Source organism: Ochotona princeps, chromosome 20 (assembly GCF_030435755.1).
Source record: "Ochotona princeps isolate mOchPri1 chromosome 20, mOchPri1.hap1, whole genome shotgun sequence".
Lineage (NCBI taxonomy): Eukaryota > Metazoa > Chordata > Mammalia > Lagomorpha > Ochotonidae > Ochotona > Ochotona princeps.
The window spans coordinates 19,079,739-19,103,082 of NC_080851.1; the positions used below are offsets into that span (position 1 = coordinate 19,079,739).

General features: G+C 41.3%; 1 protein-coding gene and 1 long non-coding RNA gene across 3 annotated transcripts in view; one reads left to right on the forward strand and one right to left on the reverse strand.

Moving 5' to 3' along the window:
* Window positions 1-18,343, forward strand: part of LOC131482751 (uncharacterized) — a 183,020-nt gene extending 164,677 nt beyond the window's left edge. The window contains exon 3 of the long non-coding RNA XR_009247262.1: window positions 18,288-18,343. This is a non-coding gene — a long non-coding RNA (uncharacterized LOC131482751). The remainder of the gene's footprint in view (window positions 1-18,287) is intronic.
* Window positions 1-23,344, reverse strand: part of POU6F2 (POU class 6 homeobox 2) — a 412,986-nt gene that overhangs the window by 122,769 nt on the left and 266,873 nt on the right. The window lies entirely within an intron of this gene.

Consider the following 23,344-nt stretch of genomic DNA (forward strand, 5'->3'; position numbering starts at 1 on the left):
TTTGAGATCTTTACCTCTTGTTGCCAGCTCTTCCCATTTGAATGTCTAGATCCAGTGGACATGAGTGTTAAATATAGCTCCAAACAAGAATCACATTTAGAGATCAAAAGGAAACCAAAACACATAGGATTGGCAAGAAGATAAATTCCAACCTGTAAGCTCAGTGGCTGAGCATTTGAAACAGGAATATGGAAAAGAGCAACGTGAGTACTGAATCCTTCCAGCTTATGGAAACATATGTGGAGTCTCCAGGAAGTTAATGGAAAAATGTGTATTGAGAAATTATGCATAGATTTAAATCTTTCACACCAAAAATAAACTTAGATTCCAATTATCGTTTTTCCCAAGATTCTTGAAGGTTTTTACATTTTCTAAGGTCTTGACTCCTGGAAGCAATGGTTCAAACTTGATTACTTGAGTTGGCGTGTTTTTTTTTTTTAAAGATTTATTTATTTTTATTACAAAGTCAGATATACAGAGAGGAGGAGACAGAGAGGAAGATCTTCCGTCCGATGATTCACTCCACAAGTGAGCCGCAACGGGCCGGTGCTGCACCAATCCGAAGCCAGGAACCTGGAACCTCTTTCCAGGTCTCCCACGCAGGTGCAGGGTCCCAAAGCTTTGGGCCGTCCTCAACTGCTTTCCCAGGCCACAAGTAGGGAGCTGGATGGGAAGTGGAGCTGCCAGGATTAGAACCGGCACCCATATGGGATTCCGGGGCACGTTCAAGGCAAGGACTTTAGCTGCTAGGCCACTGAACCGGGCCCGAGTTGGCATGTTTGATTCGTGGCTTTGGCACTTGATTTCAGCTCCCTGTCAATGCAGATTTCAACTATGACAATTTCTACTGGTACTACTAATACTAGCTACTCTCACTGCTGTTACATCTCTTGTTGCCAATATTACTATTATTAGATACTGTGCAACCTAGAACTTGAATTCAAGGAGGACCTTAGCCAACTTGGGTTGCTTTAACTGTCAGGCGTTTTTCATGGGACAGATACGCCAACATGCTGAAATAATTTGGGGCCAGTTGTTACACCAAGTGTCAGGTCTGTCGGACTATCCATGGATGTTGTAGAGCTAAAGGGATCTTGGTCAAGGGCATCTAGGAAGGAGGAATATCAAAACAATTTATTCCCCTTCTATCTCCCTCGCCTACCACTGTTCTCTCTTCAGCCTTAACTGTAATTTCCAGAAATGAGATCTGCGAGACAAGTGGGAGTGCTACAAGGGGAAAGGGTAATGGGATAGAAAGGAATGCTGGGAAGCTTGGTCCTCTAGAAATGTATGATGGGGGGGGTCCTTGAAACAGGAAGGCTGCATATCCAGAGACTGGAAGAGAGCTGGAATCACCTGTAGATGAGCAGGCATTTATTTTTCTAAGAATGCAAACTCACTAGCTTGCAAACACAAAGTACCACAACCCAAATCTTTGCAGATCAATCTTTGAGCTCTTTCATTGTCACACTTAATCTCCTCTCTACCGTTACAAAACTCCTTGGTGGTTCATTTATGCATATGGTATGCAGTGCCTGTGCCAGTGACCTGCCACAAACCAGGGCATCAGTGCCCTCTGTCGAGTGGTCCTAGAGTCTATAGACTTTCCTGGAAAAGGCAAACTTGTATTTATACACGGAGAGAAGATTCTTTCAGGGGGCTTACAGAATTAGAGCACCGAGTCTCCCTCAAAAGTCCAAAAGTAAACATAGTTGTCGCCCATTCAACATTGAATGGCAAATACAAATCTTTCTTTTTTAGGCTGTAAAACAGATATTAAAACTGACAGTGACATAAATTTCAATCTTGAAAGTGCTATGAAATTCAGTGAAATGGAACACTTAACAGCCCAGAGGTTTGGTGTTTTGTTTTTAATTTTGCTCATCTGTAGCTTTTCTGGGCTGTCTTTAGGAAGGTTATGACTTTTACGAATCCAAGGCAAAATAATTTTTAAGCAGTTTCCTATTGGAAAGTCCAAGAGACTGCCATTATTTGGGTGTTAAGAAGGTGCTTTTTTGGGCCCGGTGCTGTGGTCTAGTGGCTGAAGTCCTTGCTTTGAATGCATCAGGATCCCATAGGGGTGCCGGTTCAAATCTCGGCAGCTCCACTTCCCATCCAGCTCCCTGCTTGTGGCCTGGGAAAGCAGTTGAGGATGGCCCAATGCTTTGGGACCCTGCACCTGCATGAGAGACCTGGAAAGAAGTTCCAGGTTCCCGGCTTCGGATCGGAGCAGCACCGGCCCGTTGCGGTCACTTGGGAAGTAAATCATCGGACAGAAGATCTTCCTCTCTGTCTCCTCCTCTCTGTATATCTGAGTTTGTAATAAAAATAAATAAATCTTAAAGGTGCTTTTCTGAACTATTGAAACTAATTGTTCCATTTTCTCAAAGCTTCAGATTTCTGTGATATCTGTAATATTTGTAATCTTGATTAGATTCCAACTTTCCAGGCCAAATAAGCTTTATAGACATGTATTAATAAATGTTTTAAATTTTTATTGTTGGGTTGAATGTTACTCTGAATTCTATATCCTGCTATTTGGATTCATAAATGGCATAGAGTTACTTAAACCATGACTGCCAGGAAAATGGTTACAGCACAGCAGAGTAGCAAATAAACCTGCATGTCATGGGTTTACTCTTAACAACCCAGCAGGAATGTACCGTCTTCACACAAATGACCAGAATGAACTTAATTCTCTTCAGAATGCTTAGTTTCTTTTCAGGAAGCCTTTTACTAAAGGGAAATACTGAATCTTGTTACCACCAGGGTCATGTGTACCTGAGAGAAATTGCCTGGAGATGATGTTAATGATGACAATTTTGCAAAGATCCAGGAGTTGGTCTGCTTATTCAATTATATGGCATGAACAGATTTTTTTTCCTAAGGAAATTATCCTCAATTGTGAATCTCTTGTTTAAGAAAGGTCTGTCAACAAACAATGCTGGATTTTTGCCCAGGGTGTGTGCTGCAATTCCTATAAGTGAGGCTGCCAGGGATCTATAGTCAGAATGAGAGTCCAGTTTCCAAAGCGGAATGTTTATAAAACACTGCATCACTGAATCTCAAAACATGATAACATCTGGCCACTCCCCAGATTCACTTTGATGTGGCAGGAATTTCCCCATTAGGTTTCTGGGAGAAAGCAACCAGTGTCTTGTTTTGTTTTGTTTTGTTTTTTTAAGTTTCCATCAACAGGGCAGCTCTGTGCTCCTAAGGCTGACTATATGGTGAGCTCTGATTGCACAATGATCATTTTGGATGAGTGAAAATCTACCTTGAGGAATGCCTGAATCTTATTTCCGCAGCAATACTCAAAAAGACTTTCTTGATATTCTTGTAATACACCAGGGCAATGAACACAAAGTCTAAGAAAACATCAGGTTGTGTTTGTAGTATTTGGTTTTGAGTCACCTCACAGGTAGAATTCACTTCAACTCTAAAATTTTAGTAGGTTAGCATGGATGGACTTAGAGTCCTAGAGGATTTGTCCATTGACTGACTGAGCAAATATTTGAATGCCTGCTTGGTTCATGACATTGTTCTAGGAATCAAGAAACACAAAACATTTAGGTGTCCTTAGCAAACTTACATTCTAGTCAAGGCAGATAGCTAAGAAGGAAGATACATAAAGAACAGAGAGTAAGTTAGCTGGTAATAATCCAGCAAAAACAACAAAGTCTTCTTGGTATTGGAATTTTACGTAGTAGATAGGAAAACCCAATGAAACAGGGAACCAGCTTTTAAGGTTTGGGGTGAAGGACTTTCCAGGAGGAGACAGTACTGGGGGATGGCCATGTGTGGTCCAGCACTCAGAGGACCAAGACAAAGGGAGCCTGGCAAGAGGAAAGCTAGCAGAGAATAGGACTAGAGAGAAATGGGAAACCAGAAGGTGCCTAATTTTGTAGACCATTGAATGAATCATGGCTTCTTCTCTGAGTGAGGTAGATTCTCTACCCTTCAGTTGGTTCAGTGGATTTTCAAAAGTGCAATATTCCCAGGACTCTTCTACAAGGACTTTAGTGCTCAAACGATTGCTTGGTTTGGTACAAAATTCTCTCAGAATGGTATCTAATTAGCATTACTGTCTTCTGGAATGCAGTAATTCCTATGGAGAATCTAGAGTTCAGTTTACCATTTATGCTCTCAGCTACCTTGTTTTTGATGTCTATGATGGAAATAATTAACCTTTTAAGTTCACCAACAATACCAAGATATGCCTTGTATTCACTGTTGTGCAGTATTTCACAAAAACAAAACATTTCTTGTCTATTAATCCTATTTTAACTTCCAATGCAAAATCAATTATGTTTATATTGGACTATCAATCTTTTTTGTCCTGTCATTGTTTTAACCTGTAATTCCTTTCCTTCTACTTTCGTGGTACAGATATAAGTACTATTAGTCCTCTGTTCTCTTCATTGCTGTTTCTGCTTTATAATCCATTCTCTCATAATGTTATTCCAGCTTTTCTGCTACTTTAACCCCATAGTGCTTTAAAAATGTCATTGTCATTCAGTATTACCATCACCTCTTTGATTTCATGGTCTCTTTCATTCTCTTCATATATTTTTGGGGGGTTCTTAAAAATTTTAAATTATTTGAAAGGCAGAGAGAGAGAGAGAAGAGAGAGAGATAGAGAGACTTCAGCTACTAGGTAATTGCCTAAATGGCTGCATTGAACTGAACTGGGCCAGGTCAGTCCAAAGCAAGGAGCCAGGAACTGCTTTCTCGTCTCCCAAGTGGGTGGTAGGGCCCCATGTGCTCTGGATATCTCCTGCTACTTTACCAGGCATGTTAGCAGGGAGCTTATTGTCAGAATAGTTACTACCAGTGGTTAGAAACAGAATGCAACATCAGAAGTACAAAGTTGTTGTGTCATGCTAGTCTTACATACAGGACTTGTTATCCACTTATTTTTTCTTCTTTGTCTAAAATTCCTCACTTAGTTTTGGTATAGTTTATTCTCTGATTTTAAATTTGCCTTTACCTGTAACCATAACCATTGAGATCTCTACCTTTAAATCTACCCCTGCATAACTTCATCACTGTATTACTTGTCTCATCAAATATCACACAATTGATGTATTCATGAATCCAGCAAGTAATACACTTATCATTTAGTATGTGCCAGGGACTATTTGGGTTAAAAAGATAATCAGGGATAAAAACAGACAAAAGTCTTCATTCCTGTATAACTTACATTCTGATGGAGAGAGATGTAAAGGAAGCAGTAAGAATGATTAGTAGCTACAATATGTGACATATCAGATAGTATCTTAAAAAATGGTAAGAATTATAGCAGGGAGAGGTGCCTAGAAGAAAAGTGAGTAAATGCTGGAGCATACTGAGGAGAGGAGTAAATTGACCTGGTGTTTGGGTTTGTCTTCTGTGTGGCATGAATGGACATCCCCTGGCCCTTTTATTTCCCTCTCAGCTTCCCATGAGGGCTGGGGCTCTTCTTCACTGACGGAGAAGAAAGGGGTTAGCAGAACTCTTACACAGGGCAATCTACTTCCTGTGCTCACAATGGAAACTTGTTGGAAAAGACAGGTGCCAGGATGACTATCCAATCAGGGATGCAGAATGTACCCTCCTCATTGTTTTTATGCTTCAGGTTGCAAGTCTGTGACTTCACTGCCCTGCTGTGGTCTGAAGGTGTACTAAGTGTGTCCCCAAAAGGTTGTGTATAACCAGAACCTGATGAGAACTTCATTCATCCCTTCCAAGGACAGATCTTTTCCTTTTGAAAGTTCCACCAATTCACACCATCACCTTGCCAGTAATCAAACTAACTGTATGTATGTATGTATGTATGTATGTATTTCAGAAAACCGATCAAGAGACTTTCTGAACAAATTTCTTCATTGCTTCCTTAGAAGATGGTAATGGGTAGGAAGTGGGTTGGCATCCCACTCTGATTTCTTCTACTGGGTATCTCTCTCCAGCTCTTAACTCCTTTTTTTTTCCTGCTTGCTTCCATCCATTTATCCAGCAAATGCTTGAAACTCTGGTTATTTCAATAGTCTTGCTCTTATTCCTGACAAATAACACAAGTCCAAGAAGTGGCACATATGTAATTTACCCTTTAGCATCACTGAGTTGGAAAGCATATTATCATGGTACCTTAATTTTAAAAAGAGATTGGTTTGAAGGGAGCAGTGTTTTCATTTTGATATTCAAAGCAGTCACTTATGTTTTTCACCAATACACAAGGAGTTGGATTCTTTAATCTCAAAACTGGTTATCGACATGAGAACTATTTTTTTCTTATAAGACCATGATGGGATGACAACTCCTTTGTGTTCCAGAGTCTCATGAAATGAATTCTTAAGCCGACATTTGTGCATGAACCAATAAGGATCTTACCTCTTTCACCCTTTCTATCTATCCAACATCCTTATTTCTGTACATGTGTGTAATGAGTGAAACTTCCTTTAGCTACATTTCAGCTTTGCACATAAGTTTTATATAAAACTTAAGATCCAATGCACAGATCTGAAAGGCTTCCCCTTCCTTTACAAGATGCTTTCCCCCTTTCCTTCTTCTGCTCGTTGTAAAACCTTGTGTAACTAGTCAGTCTGTCCTCCTCAGCAGCCCTGACCTCTCTGGTCTGTTTCCTTCCCCTGCTGATGATGTCATACAGCATGCTGAGTGTGGCTTCGTTTACTTAAAATATTTTCTTACATTTATGAGTGGTCCATCCTTTTTGTTGAGGAATATTCTGTCACACAGATAAACAATGTTTGAACATTCAAGTTTGTGGTTGGCAATTAAACAGGTGCTGGTTTTGCATGAAAAAAAAATGCTATGAGGTATTGTATTGTAGGGATGTAGACTCTGGAAAGCCCTAGACACAGGGAATTTAGAGTTAAGGCTCTGAGAGTAACTTTAACTTTGCGTTCTTGTTGGGTTATAGCAGCCTTTTGTTACGTGATCACACCATCTAAAGGAGCTAAATTCCGTACCACTTAGCAGCTATTCCACCTGCAGGACCTACTTTGAAGCCAGTGGGGCTCTGGGCCTCAAGGGGGTCAGACATACCACTGGAGAATTAGGCCCCTGGCATTCAAAACTACTGAATGACACACACAAAAGTGCATTTCTCATCTGTGAGGAAAGGCTTTAAAGGCCACAATTTAGCCATTTGATGATGCCTTCTGGAGGAGCTCTATAGAAATAAAAAGGAATGTGAGCTCTTCCATTTATGTGAGTAACATTCCATGTCATGTCACCAACTTGTATATAGTTGTTGGATAAAAGCCTCTATTGTACAGGAAAGGTAACCTTGTAAAAACGACAAATGTAGGCTTTTTCCACATTTTATGCAATTAAAATGTTAACCTTGACATTATACTAGCCCTTCAGTTTTCTTTAAATATCCTTCAGTTTGTAAACTTGAGGAATTTTTTTTGTAAGCTGTAGTGTATCCACAGCAAGGCATCTCCTTCTAGCTGGAATCTTCTTTAGGGTCAGCCAAGAGAATCGGCTGTGGCTGTGGCCACTGTTGAGGGTATCTTTCTCCATCAGTTCCAGGGACTTTCTTCCTAGTCTTATCCTGCTGCCCTGCTTTGCAGTCATTGGAGGGGGAAGAGAGGGCTGGTAGTGAAGGCTGGTCCTCTCTCACATGACACTGGGTGGTAGGACTCCTTGCATCTTTCTACTCTTGGAGAAGATTGCTATTGTGTTTCTCCTTAAAGTCAAGTCCCTGGAAATTGAATCCTGTTGTTTCTGAAAGGCAGTGGTACCTTTTTTCTTTTCTTTTTTTTTTTTTTAAAGATTTTATTATTATTGGAAAGCCAGATATACACAGAGGAGGAGAGACAGAGAGGAAGATCTTCCATCCGATGATTCACTCCCCAAGTGAGCTGCAATGGGCCTGTGCGCGCCAATCCGAAGCCAGGAACCAGGAACCTCCTCCGGGTCTCCCACGCGGATGCAGGGTCCCAAAGCATTGGGCCATCCTCGACTGCTTTCCCAGGCCACAAGCAGGGAGCTGGATGGGAAGTGGAGCTGCCGGGATTAGAACCGGCGCCCATATGGGATCCCGGGGCTTTCAAGGCGAGGACTTTTAGCTGCTAGGCCACGCCGCCGGGCCCAGTGGTACCTTTTTTTCAATTCTGTCTATAGCATGCACCCCACTCCCTTCCCTTTGTTGTTATTTATATCCAGGAGTATCTTTCTTTTATCTACAAAAGGAAAACTATGAGCAGACGGGTAGGTGACAGGGAAGGTACCTTTCAGTGGCTGACAGCAAGCACTCACATCCCTCTAGATAACCCTGTGAATGTAGTATATGCGAAGAGGCACTGGCACCATGTGTACCTGACAATGTGCTTTACTGAGATAATTTGTCTGTTATACCTTCCCAACATGCCCTTTGGGCAGGAGATACTCAGAGCAGTTGTGGTCATTTGTGGGGAAATGGAGGTGAAGATATATTTAGGATAGGTTTAGTGTGATGTCTTTATGTGGCTTGCAGTTTCTTCCATGAACAATTAATACTGGATGTCTTGGTGTAGGAAGGGCTTCTGGCAATATTCTTGCCATTCATCTTTATGACAGAGATAGCACCTCTGTGGGACCTTATTCAATGATACCCAGTCCTGGAAGTGTAGATAGCAGAGAGAGTAGTTGAAATGTGTAAAGCCAGAAGTTAGTCCAGGAAAAATTCTTCCAAAGTTTACAACTCCTACAATGATAAACTTCATAATACCAGTAACAAATGAAGCTCCAAGAAGCTATCTTAAAATATCAATAACTTTTAACCGAAGGTTAAGTATGACAGTGAATTATCCTTTATCTCTACAGAAATTGCTATTACATGATGAAGAGGAGATTCAAAGATACTAACCAAAGATGTAATAATTAGTAAAGAGTATAAATACTATGTATTTGTGACTTCTGTGATATTTACAAATATAGAAGTTGAAAAATCCATACTCTGCTTTTTCTTCTAAAATTAATTTTAATACATAATATTTTCTTTTCCTTAAATATAGTTCCCTAACTCAAATGTTTTAGTCTTTGCAATTGCAGATCTTCTATTGGAGAAAGAATATTCTGATTTAATTGTTGACCTAGCGAAGAGGTTTTTTTTTTTTTAAAGATTTATTCATCTTATTACAGCCAGATATACACAGAGGAGGAGAGACAGAGAGGAAGATCTTCCATCCGATGTTTCAGTCCCCAAGTGAGCCCCAACGGGCTGATGCGAGCCGATCCAAAGCCGGGAACCTGGAACCTCTTCCAGGTCTCCCACACGGGTGCAGTGTCCCAAAGCATTAGGCCGTCCTCAACTGCTTTCCCAGGCCACAAGCAGGGAGCTGGATGGGAAGTGGAGCTGCCAGGATTAGAACCGGCGCCCATATGGGATCCCGGGGCTTTCAAGGCGAGGACTTTAGCCGCTAGGCCACACCGCCGGGCCCGCAAAGAGGTTTTTAAGGTAATAACTAGCTGCCAATTATTTTAATGTCTGAGGCCACATGAAGAGGTTCAAAGAAAAGTGGAATTAAACTTATTTTTAGAGCAAAAAGTTTTAAAATCCATGCATATACAATAGGTCTTCAAACAATTCATTGAAAATGCATACTGTGAAAAAACAATACATGGATTTCAAAATGTTTTGCATCAAAATAAATGTATGTTTGGAACACAGAATGAAATGGGCAGGGGTTTGAGGAAGAGCCACTCTGTCCACCTCTATGCATGACATACAATGAAGCCTCAATAAAGAAAACAGACACATGGAATGATGCTGTGGACTGGGCAGACAGAACCAGGAATATAAGGAACTGGATATATGGTAGAGACGATTAAAGGAACAAGCAAAGGGAAGATGGTTTAATAGATGCTGACCCGCTGGATCCCTGTCTTAAGACTATAAGATCCATATTAGAGTTTAACATAAAATGCTAACTGAATTTGTACAGTATAGTCTTACTGTGTCTTATTGTGGTGGTGGTTGTAGTTTTTGAGATAGGCTGTGAACTTGATGGGGCGAGGATTAGTCTGAAGGTTTACATCATGCCTTCTTTGACAAACTGGGCTTAATGGAGACTTTGACCTAGTGAAGGCTCTGCATGAGTCCACTTGGCGGAATTTGTGAAAGTAGCCATTATTTTCTCAGGGATTAGGAGCCTTATACTCACTTTGGAAGCTATTACATAATCTAAGTATCTTTTTGAATTCAGTAAAAATTACCTAGGAATTTAGAATCTTCTGCAGGATGCCAAAAAACCCACAGACTTCCTGTCCATCATGCGTGTTGTTCTCAACTTGCATGCAGACTCTTTTTGATGTGCACCTACGAACAGGGGAGTTCTGTTTCCACCAGAGTAGATGTTTTTCTTTTTCTATGGTGGTTTAGTAGTTCTTTTCATGAGGGCCACATTTAAAATAATTTACTGTTTCCTATTTTTTAATTGACCATGTTGCACAAAATCTTCTGACTGCTATGGGGTTCACACTTCGGAAACATTCTGGTAATACATAAACTTTCTAATATAGATCATGAGCAAAAGTTCAGGAGGCATCTGTTTTGGAGAGAGGTGTGAAGTCAGTGGATTACTCAAATGCTTGAGAGACTTGCCAAATGTTGGTTTCATGTCCAAAACCCTCCCAGAAGACCTTTTCTGAAGTTATGCTTCTTTGCTTTGTTCCTATGTTTCTATCTTTCCTTTGTTCATTTTCCCCCATGATACATTAATCCTTTGATTGTTATGTTTCAAATACGTCAAGATTTTCCTTTATGGATTTGTCTCATTTGCTTTGGCTTTTAGAAATTCCCAATCTCATGTTAGGTAGGATAAATACTACTGAAGATGTTTTGCAAGAGAGTGACATTATCAGGATTGTGACAATTGGTCTGCTCCTAATTTGGGCTTATTCAAAGTAGAAGTTGGGAAAGGGTTGGGTTCTCTTGATTATGAACCCGCTTTTCATTTGTTAGGAGCCTGGAAATCTCAACTGTTGTTCATGTATCTACAACTCCAGGTACATAGTTTGCAATAGTTTGTAATAAGGGTTATTATCAAATGAAAGGAAATTGAGTGATAGAGGATAATTGTTAAGTATTTAATTACTCTAACAAAGAAAATGATTTATAAAAACCTTCTAAGGGTAAATTTAGAAATCTTGTTTTTTACATTTTTAGCTTATGAAGGAAGAAAGGGAGAGAGATCTAGAAAACAGTCTCACAAATTCTGCTACAATAAGTAGTTAGCAAGTACATGATGAAAAATCCTTTGCCTTTTTTTGTCTGAGAAATTCAATAACTTTGTACATGTGGGAGAAGCCATAAACTAGTTTGATTTGGATGTAGATCTAACAATGAACAAAGCCTCATATGTGCAAGTGAGTAAGTTGGGAAAATGTAGGTTTCTGGTAGCTTCAGAAGTTCGTAAATCGCTGAGCAAGCAGATCCACAGGACTTCTTAATGGAGCAGTATCTGTCCAAATTGAGCTCTGTGAGGCTCTGCCTTGACTCCTTGCTATTATAGGAATAAAGGCATAGACAGAATGACTGCTGAGGCCATGACCAACAGAATGAGCACCCCTTCCCTCCCCAGTTCATAACAGGCTAGAGCTTGACAAAATGGAAAGTAGTCAGTAATCTGGTGTTTTAAAACATGCAGGGATGGACGGACGGACACACACCCCTACACCTCTGCCTTCTTGCTAGTACCTGTGAGTAATGGCAACACACATTAAAAAGCCTATGGGTGCTGATGGCAATGAGCAACAATGGAGTCAGCAGAATGGTGGGGTTGGGCAAAGCCAATATGACCAATAAATGGACAGAGCCTGAGAACAAAGCCTTTAAAATCACTTGCATGTGGGACTGGCAGATTCTGCAGGGGTGGGGCAGGGGATATTGTGTTCAGATCTGGATGCTCTCTGTGGTTTACAAGGTGCATCGAATAGAGTTTCACTGTTTCTGTGTGATACTGGAAGACTCTAAAACAAAACAAACTTCTAGAAATGTATTATTCACCACATGGCCTGAAAAAAGGATAAACTCTTTAATAGACACTGAAAAATAACATTGGGCATTGGAATAGCCTTCTGGACAGTCTTCACAGAGGGAGGGCTAAAATATTAAGAGCCTGTAGATAACAAGGGCAAAAGGATTTTTTATAGCATATCATCAAAAAATATAATTTTTCATCAAAAATGATTTTCCTTGTGAAATTATAAAGAACATTTTAGGAAGTATTACTTTCAAAAGTAGTGGGAAGCTTTCCTATAAAGTTGTGGTGGGCTGAATTGTGTACCAACTCCCAAATTCATACAGTGAGGTCCTGATTCTCAGAATCAGTGGCTGTGCTTGGAGACAGGCTGCTAAAAGAGGACATGGAGTTGACAGGAGGCCATCGGGATGGAGTCTAACCCCACGGGGCTGGAGGCCATTTGGATGCAGATGTTGGACAGATGGAGGACAGTAAGAGGAGTAGGGAGAGGACCTCTATGTGACAAGGAGAAGGTCTGGGGGTAGATCCTGCCCTCCATGGCCCTCTGAAGGAGCCAACCTTGCTGATAGCTAAGTCTTGGTCTTCACTGACCAGAAGCATGAGACAGTAAATTTCTGGGGTTTTTGGTACCCAATCTGGGTTTTTCTTAGAACAGCTCCAGTAAACTCAGAGAGAAGTGAGGGCTGAACATGTGGCTGTCCCTCAGCCCTGGCATTTGTTCCATGCTCCAAGTCTGACCTCTTTCAGGTCTCAGCAGTCATTGAGAAGCACATACTACTGTGAAGCATCTTCCAAGAGTTTTCCATTGTCTCCAAACTGGTCTTCAGGGACCTTGTGCACTCCCTGGCATTTGGAATGCCTCCATTTCCACACCCTGAACTGAATGCAGACCTCCCCTTTATTTCTGCTTATCTATCGATGTCGGCTTGAGTATAGATGCGTTTGACACATCTATAAAATCAAATGTACTTTCCCTTGTAATTTTGTTTGAAAGACACTGTTCAAAAATTATTTCAGAGGTAAACAGACAGACACACACACACAGAGATCTCATCTACTAGTTCAGTCCTCCAAATGACCACAAGAGCTGAATGTGGGTTGAGGCTGAGGCCCAAGGCAAGAGCTCAGACCTCAGCTCATCTTAGTCTCTGGCAAGAAACCATTGACCAGCATCATATAGCCACTTTCCAGAGTGTATATTAGCAGGAAACTAGAGTTAGAGTTGGAGCCAGGAATCCAACTAGGGCACTTCATTGAGGGACAGAGGCATTTTAACTGCTGTGGTCCAATGCCTGCCCTACCCACTCTCCCATTCCCCCTTCCCTGACATAGTTCTTGACACTTGGGTTTGAGGATTTCATTAGTGACAACAGGTAATGCATACAGGAAAAATAGCATGGGAGCCTGGCTTGCCAGAAGTCAGCTAGGCGGCTCTGGGGCCAGCAGGCTGGGAAGGAGGCTCTGTCTCCGGGCTGGCAGGATGAAAGGACTGCAGCTGTCTGGCAGCAAAAAGCATTGCCTGCAGGAAGCTGCCTAGGGCAAGTGCCTGTGTGCTAAGTTAATCAAGTTGGGGCTTGGTGCTCTATCCTGGGCCTGGAAGTCTCCTGAGCCTTTTCTGCCAGAGGGAACTCAACATCGATAGAAACCCTTTTAGAGCTGAGTGAGGAACCACGTGCAAGAAACAGCACCAATGCTCCGGAGATGGGGCACCTCTGATTTTTAAGCAGGTCTTCCTTAATTCCAGTGCATTTAATTGTTGTGATCTTTAGATTTCAGCATTTGATGACACCAAGACCTCTGTCAAATTTGAAACAGTTCAAGCCTTTCATTATCTGTTTAGCAGTAGTTTTCTGCTGGGCAGGGAGGGCTGTTTTCAGAGCCTGCTGTGAAATTGACACACTTCTAGCTGTTTTTGTTTTGTTTATTTCCATGTCATTCTACAGTATCAAATGCTGTGGGCACAATTCAGGGAATTGGGTTTATTAATTATTTGGATTCCCTCTCTAGGTGGATCCAAACAGATCTTTACAAGACAGAAGAAAAACACAGCAGTAGCCCAAGGGTCAACAGATAAGATTGTCTGGATATTCAAAAAAGTGGGGAAAATATATAAAATAAGCCATGAAAAATAAAACAGGCATCTGACAGGACAGGTTGTGAAAGCAGCTAAGGGTAGTTTAATTTGTGTACTATCTGTCAGCCCCGTGTTTTTATTTAAGTGTGCACTTGGAGAACTGTGTGTCATAATGTTCCTGGAAATGAATTCAGCTCAGGCTTATCTACGTTAAAGCAGTGGGTTTCTGCTCCTTCTGCTTTCTCGTTCTAGCAATGGTCAGCTTAGAGATTGCAGGAGGGCAAGACTGAGCTCTTAGACATACCATGAGGTTCTGCCCAGTGGTGCAGCACAAGCTGAGAAAATGAAACATCAGTGCAAGCAACACCCCTACTTGCCCACACAGTGCACTGAGGTATCTTCAGTTTCTCCCTGTGACACAGGGGATAAGAAGGGGCTGTGGTTGGCTTCTGAGCCCAGCATCAAGAGGATGACTCCACACAGCACTAGGCAGGCAAAATCTGAAATATGGTTCTCATAGAATGTGGGCCACTTCTGTAAAACTTTCATGTGAACAAATTGTACATTCTTTTAATATTGTGCCCCATGACATCACTTGTAAATTTCAAGTGATTTGTGTAGTACAGTGATGAGGAAACCCAATGGAAGACTTGTGGTGTGTTTCAGTTCCCAGTGCAGAGTGCCAGACTTCACACAGGCAGGATGACTTTGGATCCACAAAGAATTTCTGTGTATGTAGGTGTCATTATAGAGGTGTGGATGGAGGAGTAAGCAAGTAGATGGAAGATTTCTGTCTCTGTAACCCTGCCACTAAAATAATTAGTTGAACTTCAGTAAGATTAATTCACTGTGCTTAGACTATGAGTTTATAAATAGTTTGCTCATTCATTCGTTGGCAGACATGGATTAGATACTGGGAAAACTATAATGAATAAAAGCAAGCATGGAGTCCATTGTCAGTGCTACAAGTCAAGACAGGAAAGCACCACATGATCCCCTTCTTCACATAGGTAAAGGTAATATAGCACCCTGTCTTCGTCTGGAGTGGAACAGGCAGGAGGCTCAGGACCCCGGGGGTGGGTTCTGTATCAAGGAAATATGGAGGAAGGAGGTTCTAGGCGGAGAACAGTGCCTGCAGATCCTTTCTATTGGAGAAGGAGTTTTTTTAAGGTTAGGTTTAGGGATTTAATCTCAAGAGTCCTCAGGATGCAATATGCTAGTGTCTGCATTTTGAGATTATTTTGGTGCCTTCTGAAGAATAGATTGGATTTGGGGAGAGGAAGAGAGGATTGTATCTCACTTAGATGCTATCCATGGAAAATGTGAGTATTAAGGATGCATTTATGATGAAGATATGGCACATTGCTTTTAAGGATACATAAAATAGAGGGGCCAACATTATGACTTAAATTTGGTAGGGAAAATGATTAATTTTAGATTTCTGATCACTAATGAGTCTCAAATAACTATTTTCATGAGTTCCTACAAAAGAAAATAATTAAAAACAAGAATACCTAGCCAGAATGTGTAGGAGGAAAACTTGAGCTCCACTATGAAATTCTTAAGTATAACATTGCAATCTTAGTATCTTTACTTTTCAATATCTAGGACTCTGATGAATTTTATTCATGCTAAATCATTGCATGAAAGCATTTGTATGATTGATAAGCTTGCATTCAGGTGTAAAGTGCTAAAATGCTAATTTTCACTAACATGTGAAGGGCTGACAACAGTAAGATTCCATTTTATGAAGAGGTAAGAATTAGGATCTCTCTTTATATACTCATGCCAATGACAGTGTTTGGAACATACTGCTAGTATGGAATGAAACTGGGTTAATTATCCCTAATTATTGGTGTTATGAAAAAATGTTTAATAATATATAAAAGGATGAGTTTGATAATGTGGCATAAAGATTGTAGAGATCATTTTAAGTGACACAGATTTCCTCATTCTACCAACACCACACAGAGCTGATCTGTCTAAATATTGTGCGTGAGCCACTTATTATCAATTTACAATTCTCCCAATAATCCCAAGAGAGCAGCATGGTTGGATTTGTGTTTCTTATAGAACTTAACCATACATGCAACCTAGGTTTTCAACTCACAGGAATACTATATAACCATATTGTGCTAGAACTATGCAGACAGACAATAATATTAAATATTTTGAAAGAAAAGACATTAAAACAATCTTGCGACTATAGGAACAGAAACTCATAAATGCAGTCTTTGACCTCTATAATCCTTTTCTTAGAATTCATGGAGTACTGAGGAATGCTATGTGTTGCCTGTCAGATGGAAAACTATCTCTGATCCTATTGTAGAGGATCCTTTGACAGAAATCCCACCATACTGAATTAATCTCCTGTAAGGGGCTCAGTTCAGCTAACAACCCCAAACAGGTGTTCCTTGGGGTCAAATGCAAGTCAGCTTTGGGGAAGGAGATGCTCTGGCACAACCACTAAGTGCTGATCATGCTGGATAAATATCAGAGCCTGTGATGGAAGTGACATGGGTCTATGGGCTCTTGGTGAGCCTGCCGGCCCTCTGTTAAGCTCTGGATTGAGTAAGAATGTATTTGGTGGAGGCCAACATAACAAGGATAAACGCTGTTCAAGTGTCAGGCATGATAATATTGGCGTTTGCTACTTTAGTTTTTTGGGTCCAGACAGGCAGAGGAAAGAGTCAGATGCTTTTGTTTCTAATTTGCTTATCTGGGACAACTTGCTTTTTCTGTTCCCCAGTGAATTGTAAAGTAGCAGTCTTAGGAAGAATTACATACAAGGTACGCTATTAAGTTGCCTGGGAAAACCCACTCTTAACAATTGAGGTTGATAAGGAAAATTTAGTCGGAGTAAAACCAGAGACAAACACCACCATTGGAGTTGTGGGGTTCTGGACCTTTTTTTTTGGTCAATGAAATGGCCTCATTTACCCTAGTTCCCGTAGTTTAAATCAGGCACTGTCTTATTTCCTATTGTTCATCAACTTAGCCCATTCTCTTTTTGTGTGTGACCTTGTTATTTCTCCTTTAAATGCTCAGTTCTATCCCTGGGCAGACCAAAGTTGATCATTCATATCTACTCTTCCCTACCTACCTAAGAAACCTCACTGACCTACCTCTCTTTTCTTCAAGTATTACTCACCCCACCTTAAAAGTCATGGGTCAGTGAGAGTCTCACTTACTGGACTGTACAAAGAAACTATAGCAAGTTTAAGTTGAAAATTTAAACTTGATTTTAAGAAGCCATCTATTGGTACCACCCTTAGACTTTCCACACCTCCTCTCCCCCCCTAAATGGCCCACATGACTCTCCCCTGTCACTGTGCTTGGCATATGGTGCAGAGAGCAGGGCTGTCAGTCCTGAAGGAAGAGGGTCCATGACCTTGGCTAAGATGGGGTCCAGCATGATAACAGTTCTATGTGGATCAGAAAGGAAAGCCAAAGGAGGGGGCAGGTAACAGAAAAGGAAGGAAGAAAGGAAAACAAATTCAAGGAGAGTAACAACGGGCCCCCAGTGGCCTTATTATAGAATAGACTGCAGATAACGACATCTTTCTACCACAGTGCTTCATAAATCCTGTCATCTCGTTAGGACTGTCAAAGCACACTGACCTCACTTCCTCCATTAACGAGCTCACCCTCTTTTGAGGGCATATTCTTGAGGAACAGATAGCTTAGCAGCAGCCTGACAGCCTGGTAATTCTGGAAGCCATGCACTCTATGCCAAGGAGAGAGAAGGTGGTGCCTCAGGAGCTTGCAGACCAGCTGCAGCAGCAGCTAGCCCACCCTCTTTTGAGGGCATATTCTTGAGGAACAGATAGCCTAGCAGCAGCCTGACAGCCTGGTAATTCTGGAAGCCATGCACTCTATGCCAAGGAGAGAGAAGGTGGTGCCTCAGGAGCTTGCAGACCAGCTGCAGCAGCAGCTAGCCGGCAGGGGCAGTGGTGACGGCAAGGCTTGGGAAGCAGCCAAGAGCAGAGTTTAATCCCCGCTTGCTGAGGAAGGTGGCAGAGGTAGATTGGTGGCTTTGCATGCAATCCCCAGGCTCCTTGGACTTGCCTGGATGCCTTCTCTCTCCAGCGAGACAGGCAGCTCGAGTGCTGGATTCTGGTTTAGAAACGTGCAAGAGAAAGGGCTAATGTGTCACTACTCCACACTTACATTTTGCTTTTGTGAATGATCATAAGATACCATCCTTTTCTCTAGTCCTCTGCCCGTTTTTCTTATTTCAGGCTAGAAGAGGAAAACAGCCTTAAGTTCTCTGCAATCCAGGATGGATGAAATGGTCAAAAGTTGCATCTTCAGTATAGTCTTTAAAAAGAATCCCAGCGTTATACAAAGGTAAGAAAAACTCCCCATGGTCAGCTTTGCACCAAGTGAGTGCTGTAAAGTTGCTTTGCTGACTGGCCTTGGTGTTAGCGTCTCAAGGCAAACTGCATCAACTTATCTATAAAAGCCAAGCATTCTGAGGGACAAGGGAGGACCCTACAATGTTTTGTCTCCCTGCCTGGTGAACTATTCACCACTGTTGATTTACACTCTCATGGTGGACACAAAGATGAACTGAGCACAAACTGTTTACTGCTTCCCACGGTGCCTTGAACAGATGATAAAAAGAGCTCTGTGGCCTGGACTTGCTGCCCTTCTTTTCTGTAATAACACCCAACTCCTGCAGGTGCAGTGGTTATCATGGACAGGAAATGGGTTCATCAAAATTCATCAGGTGCATTTTAGGGTGGGGTGTGGACAGAGAGGCAGCTAGGAAGGAACGCGTCCACAGACACCTCCCCCTGTTCTGCCGGGTTTCACGTTCCCACCCAGCTACTAGCTGCGGGGTGTAGGGTCATCAGTTATTTGTACTTGCTGTTTTGGTCAGGCGCATAAAGAATATCCCTGACAATTCTGAATTGCGTGTATAAGCCATTTGATGGCTGCTGCTCTTTCCTCTTTTTCTCAGTGGTTTTTCCCCCCTTCAGAGTATCCCATATTTCCTCCTCTCTGCTCTACCCAACATAAACATTTATCTTCTTGGGCCATGTATTAAAAAAAAAAAAGGTAAAGGGAATAGTAAAAATACAGAGTCAAATGTGAGTGGCAGAGCTATAATTCTTTATGAAGTACCAGGTAAGATTGATTGTCAAGGGTCAAAAGGCTAGGTCAAACTCCGCTCATTCGTCAGCTGAATGTCATTTTTGTTTTCCCTGTCACCAGATAGCTTTAAAAAAAATTGCAACTCCTTCCTCATTATCGGGGACCAGGCTCTTTTTCTGCCATCCAGTATTAATGAAACCGTGCTTCAAGCCTGGCCTTCCTCTCCTTGGGTTCTTCATGTGCTGCTTCCCTTTCTTCAGTACCATTTCAAAGGCCATTTTCTTACACAGTCACTTTGGGACACTGCCACCAGACACGAGGTATGAATGTTCGGATGCACAAAAATGTGATTAAATCATTGCAGGTGGAAAGCTTGTGCTGCGATGTAATTGCATCTCCTTAAGAGGAAAACAAAACGATGCATAGCATCTGAAAGCCATCTAAGATCAAGTGTTGTGAAGAAAGAAAATAAAGTTTTTCTTGCTAGTTACACAGAGGGTCTCAAAAAGATGAAGCCAGACCTCAGTAAGTGCATGGATGGTGTGGGGGATCTAAGGTGCCATCCACAGTAGGAGGTGAATGTTCTCACGTAAGTTCACCTCCAATAACACTCATCTAATAAGTGTATGTTTGATTATCCTTAAGGGCAAGAGAATGATGACTAGTTACATGGGAATTAATTTGTGAATTTATAAGCCTCGATCGGCCCAATGCTGTAAATTAGCGTCTAAAAGAGAACTTAAGATATACAAATCCATTTCTGGAGCCGAAGTTTAAGCAATAATGATAAGTTCCTTATTTTGTAAACTGCTGTTTTTTTTAAATTCTGTCCTGTTTGCTTCTAAATTGGTTGAAAGTAGATTGATAAATCTAGATTAGACTTTTCCTAATGCTAGTGACATTCTTTGAACCAATAGTCCAATATTCTCTATGCGTATTTATAATGTCCATTAGCCCATCATTCCTATTGGCTGGCTCCTGTATGGTGTGACTGAAGTCCTCCATGGGTCAGTGAGTTCTGCTTTATTTCTGTTTCATCATCACAAGCCTGTATTCCCTGGAGGAGAGCACTAAGCACAAAGTCCCACAGAATATCTTGGGAACATCTTGGGATCTGTAAGTTCAACACATGATCTTCTTAAGGAGAAAAGATAGTGTGACACCAAGCAAAAACCTTTAGTGAGACTTTGGGCTAATTTTAGTTCACTCAGAAATGATAACTAACTTAGAATATAGCATTTATTGATTTCATAGCACAATTTGTGTGCTCCTTGAAAAAGATCACTTGCTAGCATCTAGCAAGTTTGAAGAACTTAATGAAACAATGTGGCCTGAAAATGTTTAGAATCTGGAGTATAAAAGAAAAATCAGAGGGTTGGTGCTGTCACAGGTTAAGCCAGAGTGTGCATCAGCAGCATCCCATTTGGGCGTTAGTTTGTGTCCCATTTCCAGTCCAGGAGCCTGCTATTGTGCTTGGGAAAGCAGTAGAAGATGCCCCAAGTCCCTGAGCCTTTGTACCCACCTAGGAGGCTTGGAAGAAGCTCCTGGCTTGGGCCTGGCACAGCTCTTGGTCATTGTGGCCATTTGGGGAGTGAATGAACAGATGAAACATCTCACTGTCAGTATTTCTGTTTTGAAATAATTCTTAAAAGGGAGATGGCTTGGTGACGATACTTGCTCAGGCATTCTGACACTTAAAACCCTTTAGGAAACTTTTTAAGGTGAAAGCTGATAGATATTTGGCTCATAAAAACAGGACAGGTGCAGATGAGTCACCCTGGGAGCAAAAGTTGTAAAGAGCAGTTTAGGAAGTTAATCACTGTGAAGATAGGAAAGATTCATAACAAAGGTGGATGACTCAAATAGGAAGTGGATTTTAAAATCTAACAACATGCGACCAATGCCATGGTGTAGTAGGCTAAACTTCTGACCTAGCATGCCATATGGATGCCAAGTTCAAGTCCCAGATAATTTTCTTCCAGCCCAGCCCCCTGCTTATGGCCTTATAAAGCAGCAGAAAATGGCCCATGTTCTTTTTTTTTTTTTTAAAGATTTATTATTATTGGAAAGCTGGATATACAGAGAGGAGGAGAGACAGAGAGGAAGATCTTCCATCCGATGTTTTAGTCCCCAAGTGAGCCGCAACGGGCCCGTGCGTGCCGATCCGAAGCCAGGAACCAGGAACCTCTTCCAGGTCTCCCACACGGATGCAGGGTCCCAAAGCTTTGGGCCGTCCTCAACTGCTTTCCCAGGCCACAAGCAGGGAGCTGGATGGGAAGTGGAGCTGCCGGGATTAGAACTGGCGCCCAAAAGGGATCCCGGGGCGTTCAAGGAGAGGACTTTAGCCGCTAGGCCACGCCGCTGGGCCCAATGGCCCATGTTCTTAACCCCCTGTACTCATGTGAGAGACTTGGAGGAAGCTTCTTGCTTTGAATTGGCTCAACTCAAACCCTTGTGGCCACCTGGGCAGGGAAGCAGGTAATGGAAGATCTCCATCTCTCTCCCTCTCTGCAACTCATTCAGTTAAAATATCAAATGTTCAAAGAGGAACTTACACCAGTTCTGCATAAGTTTTTCCAAACAATAGAAAGGGAAGCAATCCTTAACTCTTTCTATGAAGCCAATATCATCTTAATACCAAATCCAGATAGAGACGACAGAAAAAGAGAAATATAGACCAATATCCTTGATGAACATAGATGCAAAGATTCTCAACAAATACTAGCCAACAGGATCCAACAGCACATTAAAACATATCTTCAACAAAAAAATCACAACTTGAGTACATAAGAGTAGAAATAAGATTGTTAAAATGTTAATATTAAAAATGTGTATATTCTTAGAAAGGCAGATTTACAGAGAGGAGACAGGTCTCCTGTCCACTGCTTCACTCCCCCTAGTGGCCAAAACAGCCAGAGTTGAGCTAATCCCCAGGGGCTTATTCCTGATCTCACATGAGTGCATCCTCTCAAGGACTTGGGTCATCCTCATTGCTTTCCCAAGTCATAAGTAGGGTACTGGATAGGAGCAGCCAGGACACAAATCAGTGCCCATATGGCATGCTACATTTGGAGGTGGAGGATTAGCTTGCTGACCCAACATGCCAGTCCCTCTTAGTCTTTTTCTAACTTTGGGTAGGGATTTTATAATTCTTTCAAAATTTTATTATTTTAATTGTATATATTTGTGGGGTACAGTGTAATAAACAATTTAATTTCCATTCCTTAAAAATTTTAAGGTAGAGTGGGAAGTATCACTATGTTCCTAAATCTGTTGTAAGATACATGAAATTTGTTCATTTTATATAAATAGGTTATTAAAAATTTAGTAATTATAGTATGGTGTTTTAAATGCATACTGCTTGTACTGGTCAAATCAGGAAAATTCACATTTCCCTTTCCTTGCTTTTAGTTTATATTTGGCGCCTTTGCTTCTTCTGTTTGACCATGAAATATATAACAGGTTATCATGAATGGCAGCCACCTCACTCTGACACTAGAACTTATTCCTTCTACCCAACCATATTTCGTTACTTACTTAGTAATGTCTAATACACATAAATGATTTTGTATTTTTGTCTTATGCCTACTCTCCTTATTCCTGGGCTTCAGTTGCGCCCACCAGGAAGTTTCAAGCTCATATTGTTAAGCTGAGAGGACTCAGTAGTAACAGTTTACACTACTGACAGCAAAAGCACAGAGGAATACAGTTGCTAGATAGCACAGTAAGCCCCATGAGGATCACCCCAAACAGATAATGGAAACGTAAATCTAAATTCTGTACTTCGAGGCTAAGGATTTAGTTTCATGGAATATCAAAACCAGAGCAGCTACATTGAATCACAAACTCGGATTATTAGAGAAAAAAATTAGAAGTTGACTGTGTATACTTCCTATTAAAAGATCTTTTTGATGTTGCCTAGTGATTAACAACCACAGCAGAAATGCCAACAGTCAGAAACAAAATCCCTACTGGATATACCACTGAAAGAGAGCTAATATAAAGTGCTGAATGGCATCAGTTGAATCTTCCGTACACACTAAGGAGGGGAAAATGTTTCTCACTACCAAGACTCTTTTGCAAAGAAATTTCCTTATTCTTGAGACTTAGGTGAATTATTACTAAGGCCTGCATACAGGGCAAACGATCACACACTGAGGAAGATGGATGGGATTTGCATACTACTTTTGTCCCTAGA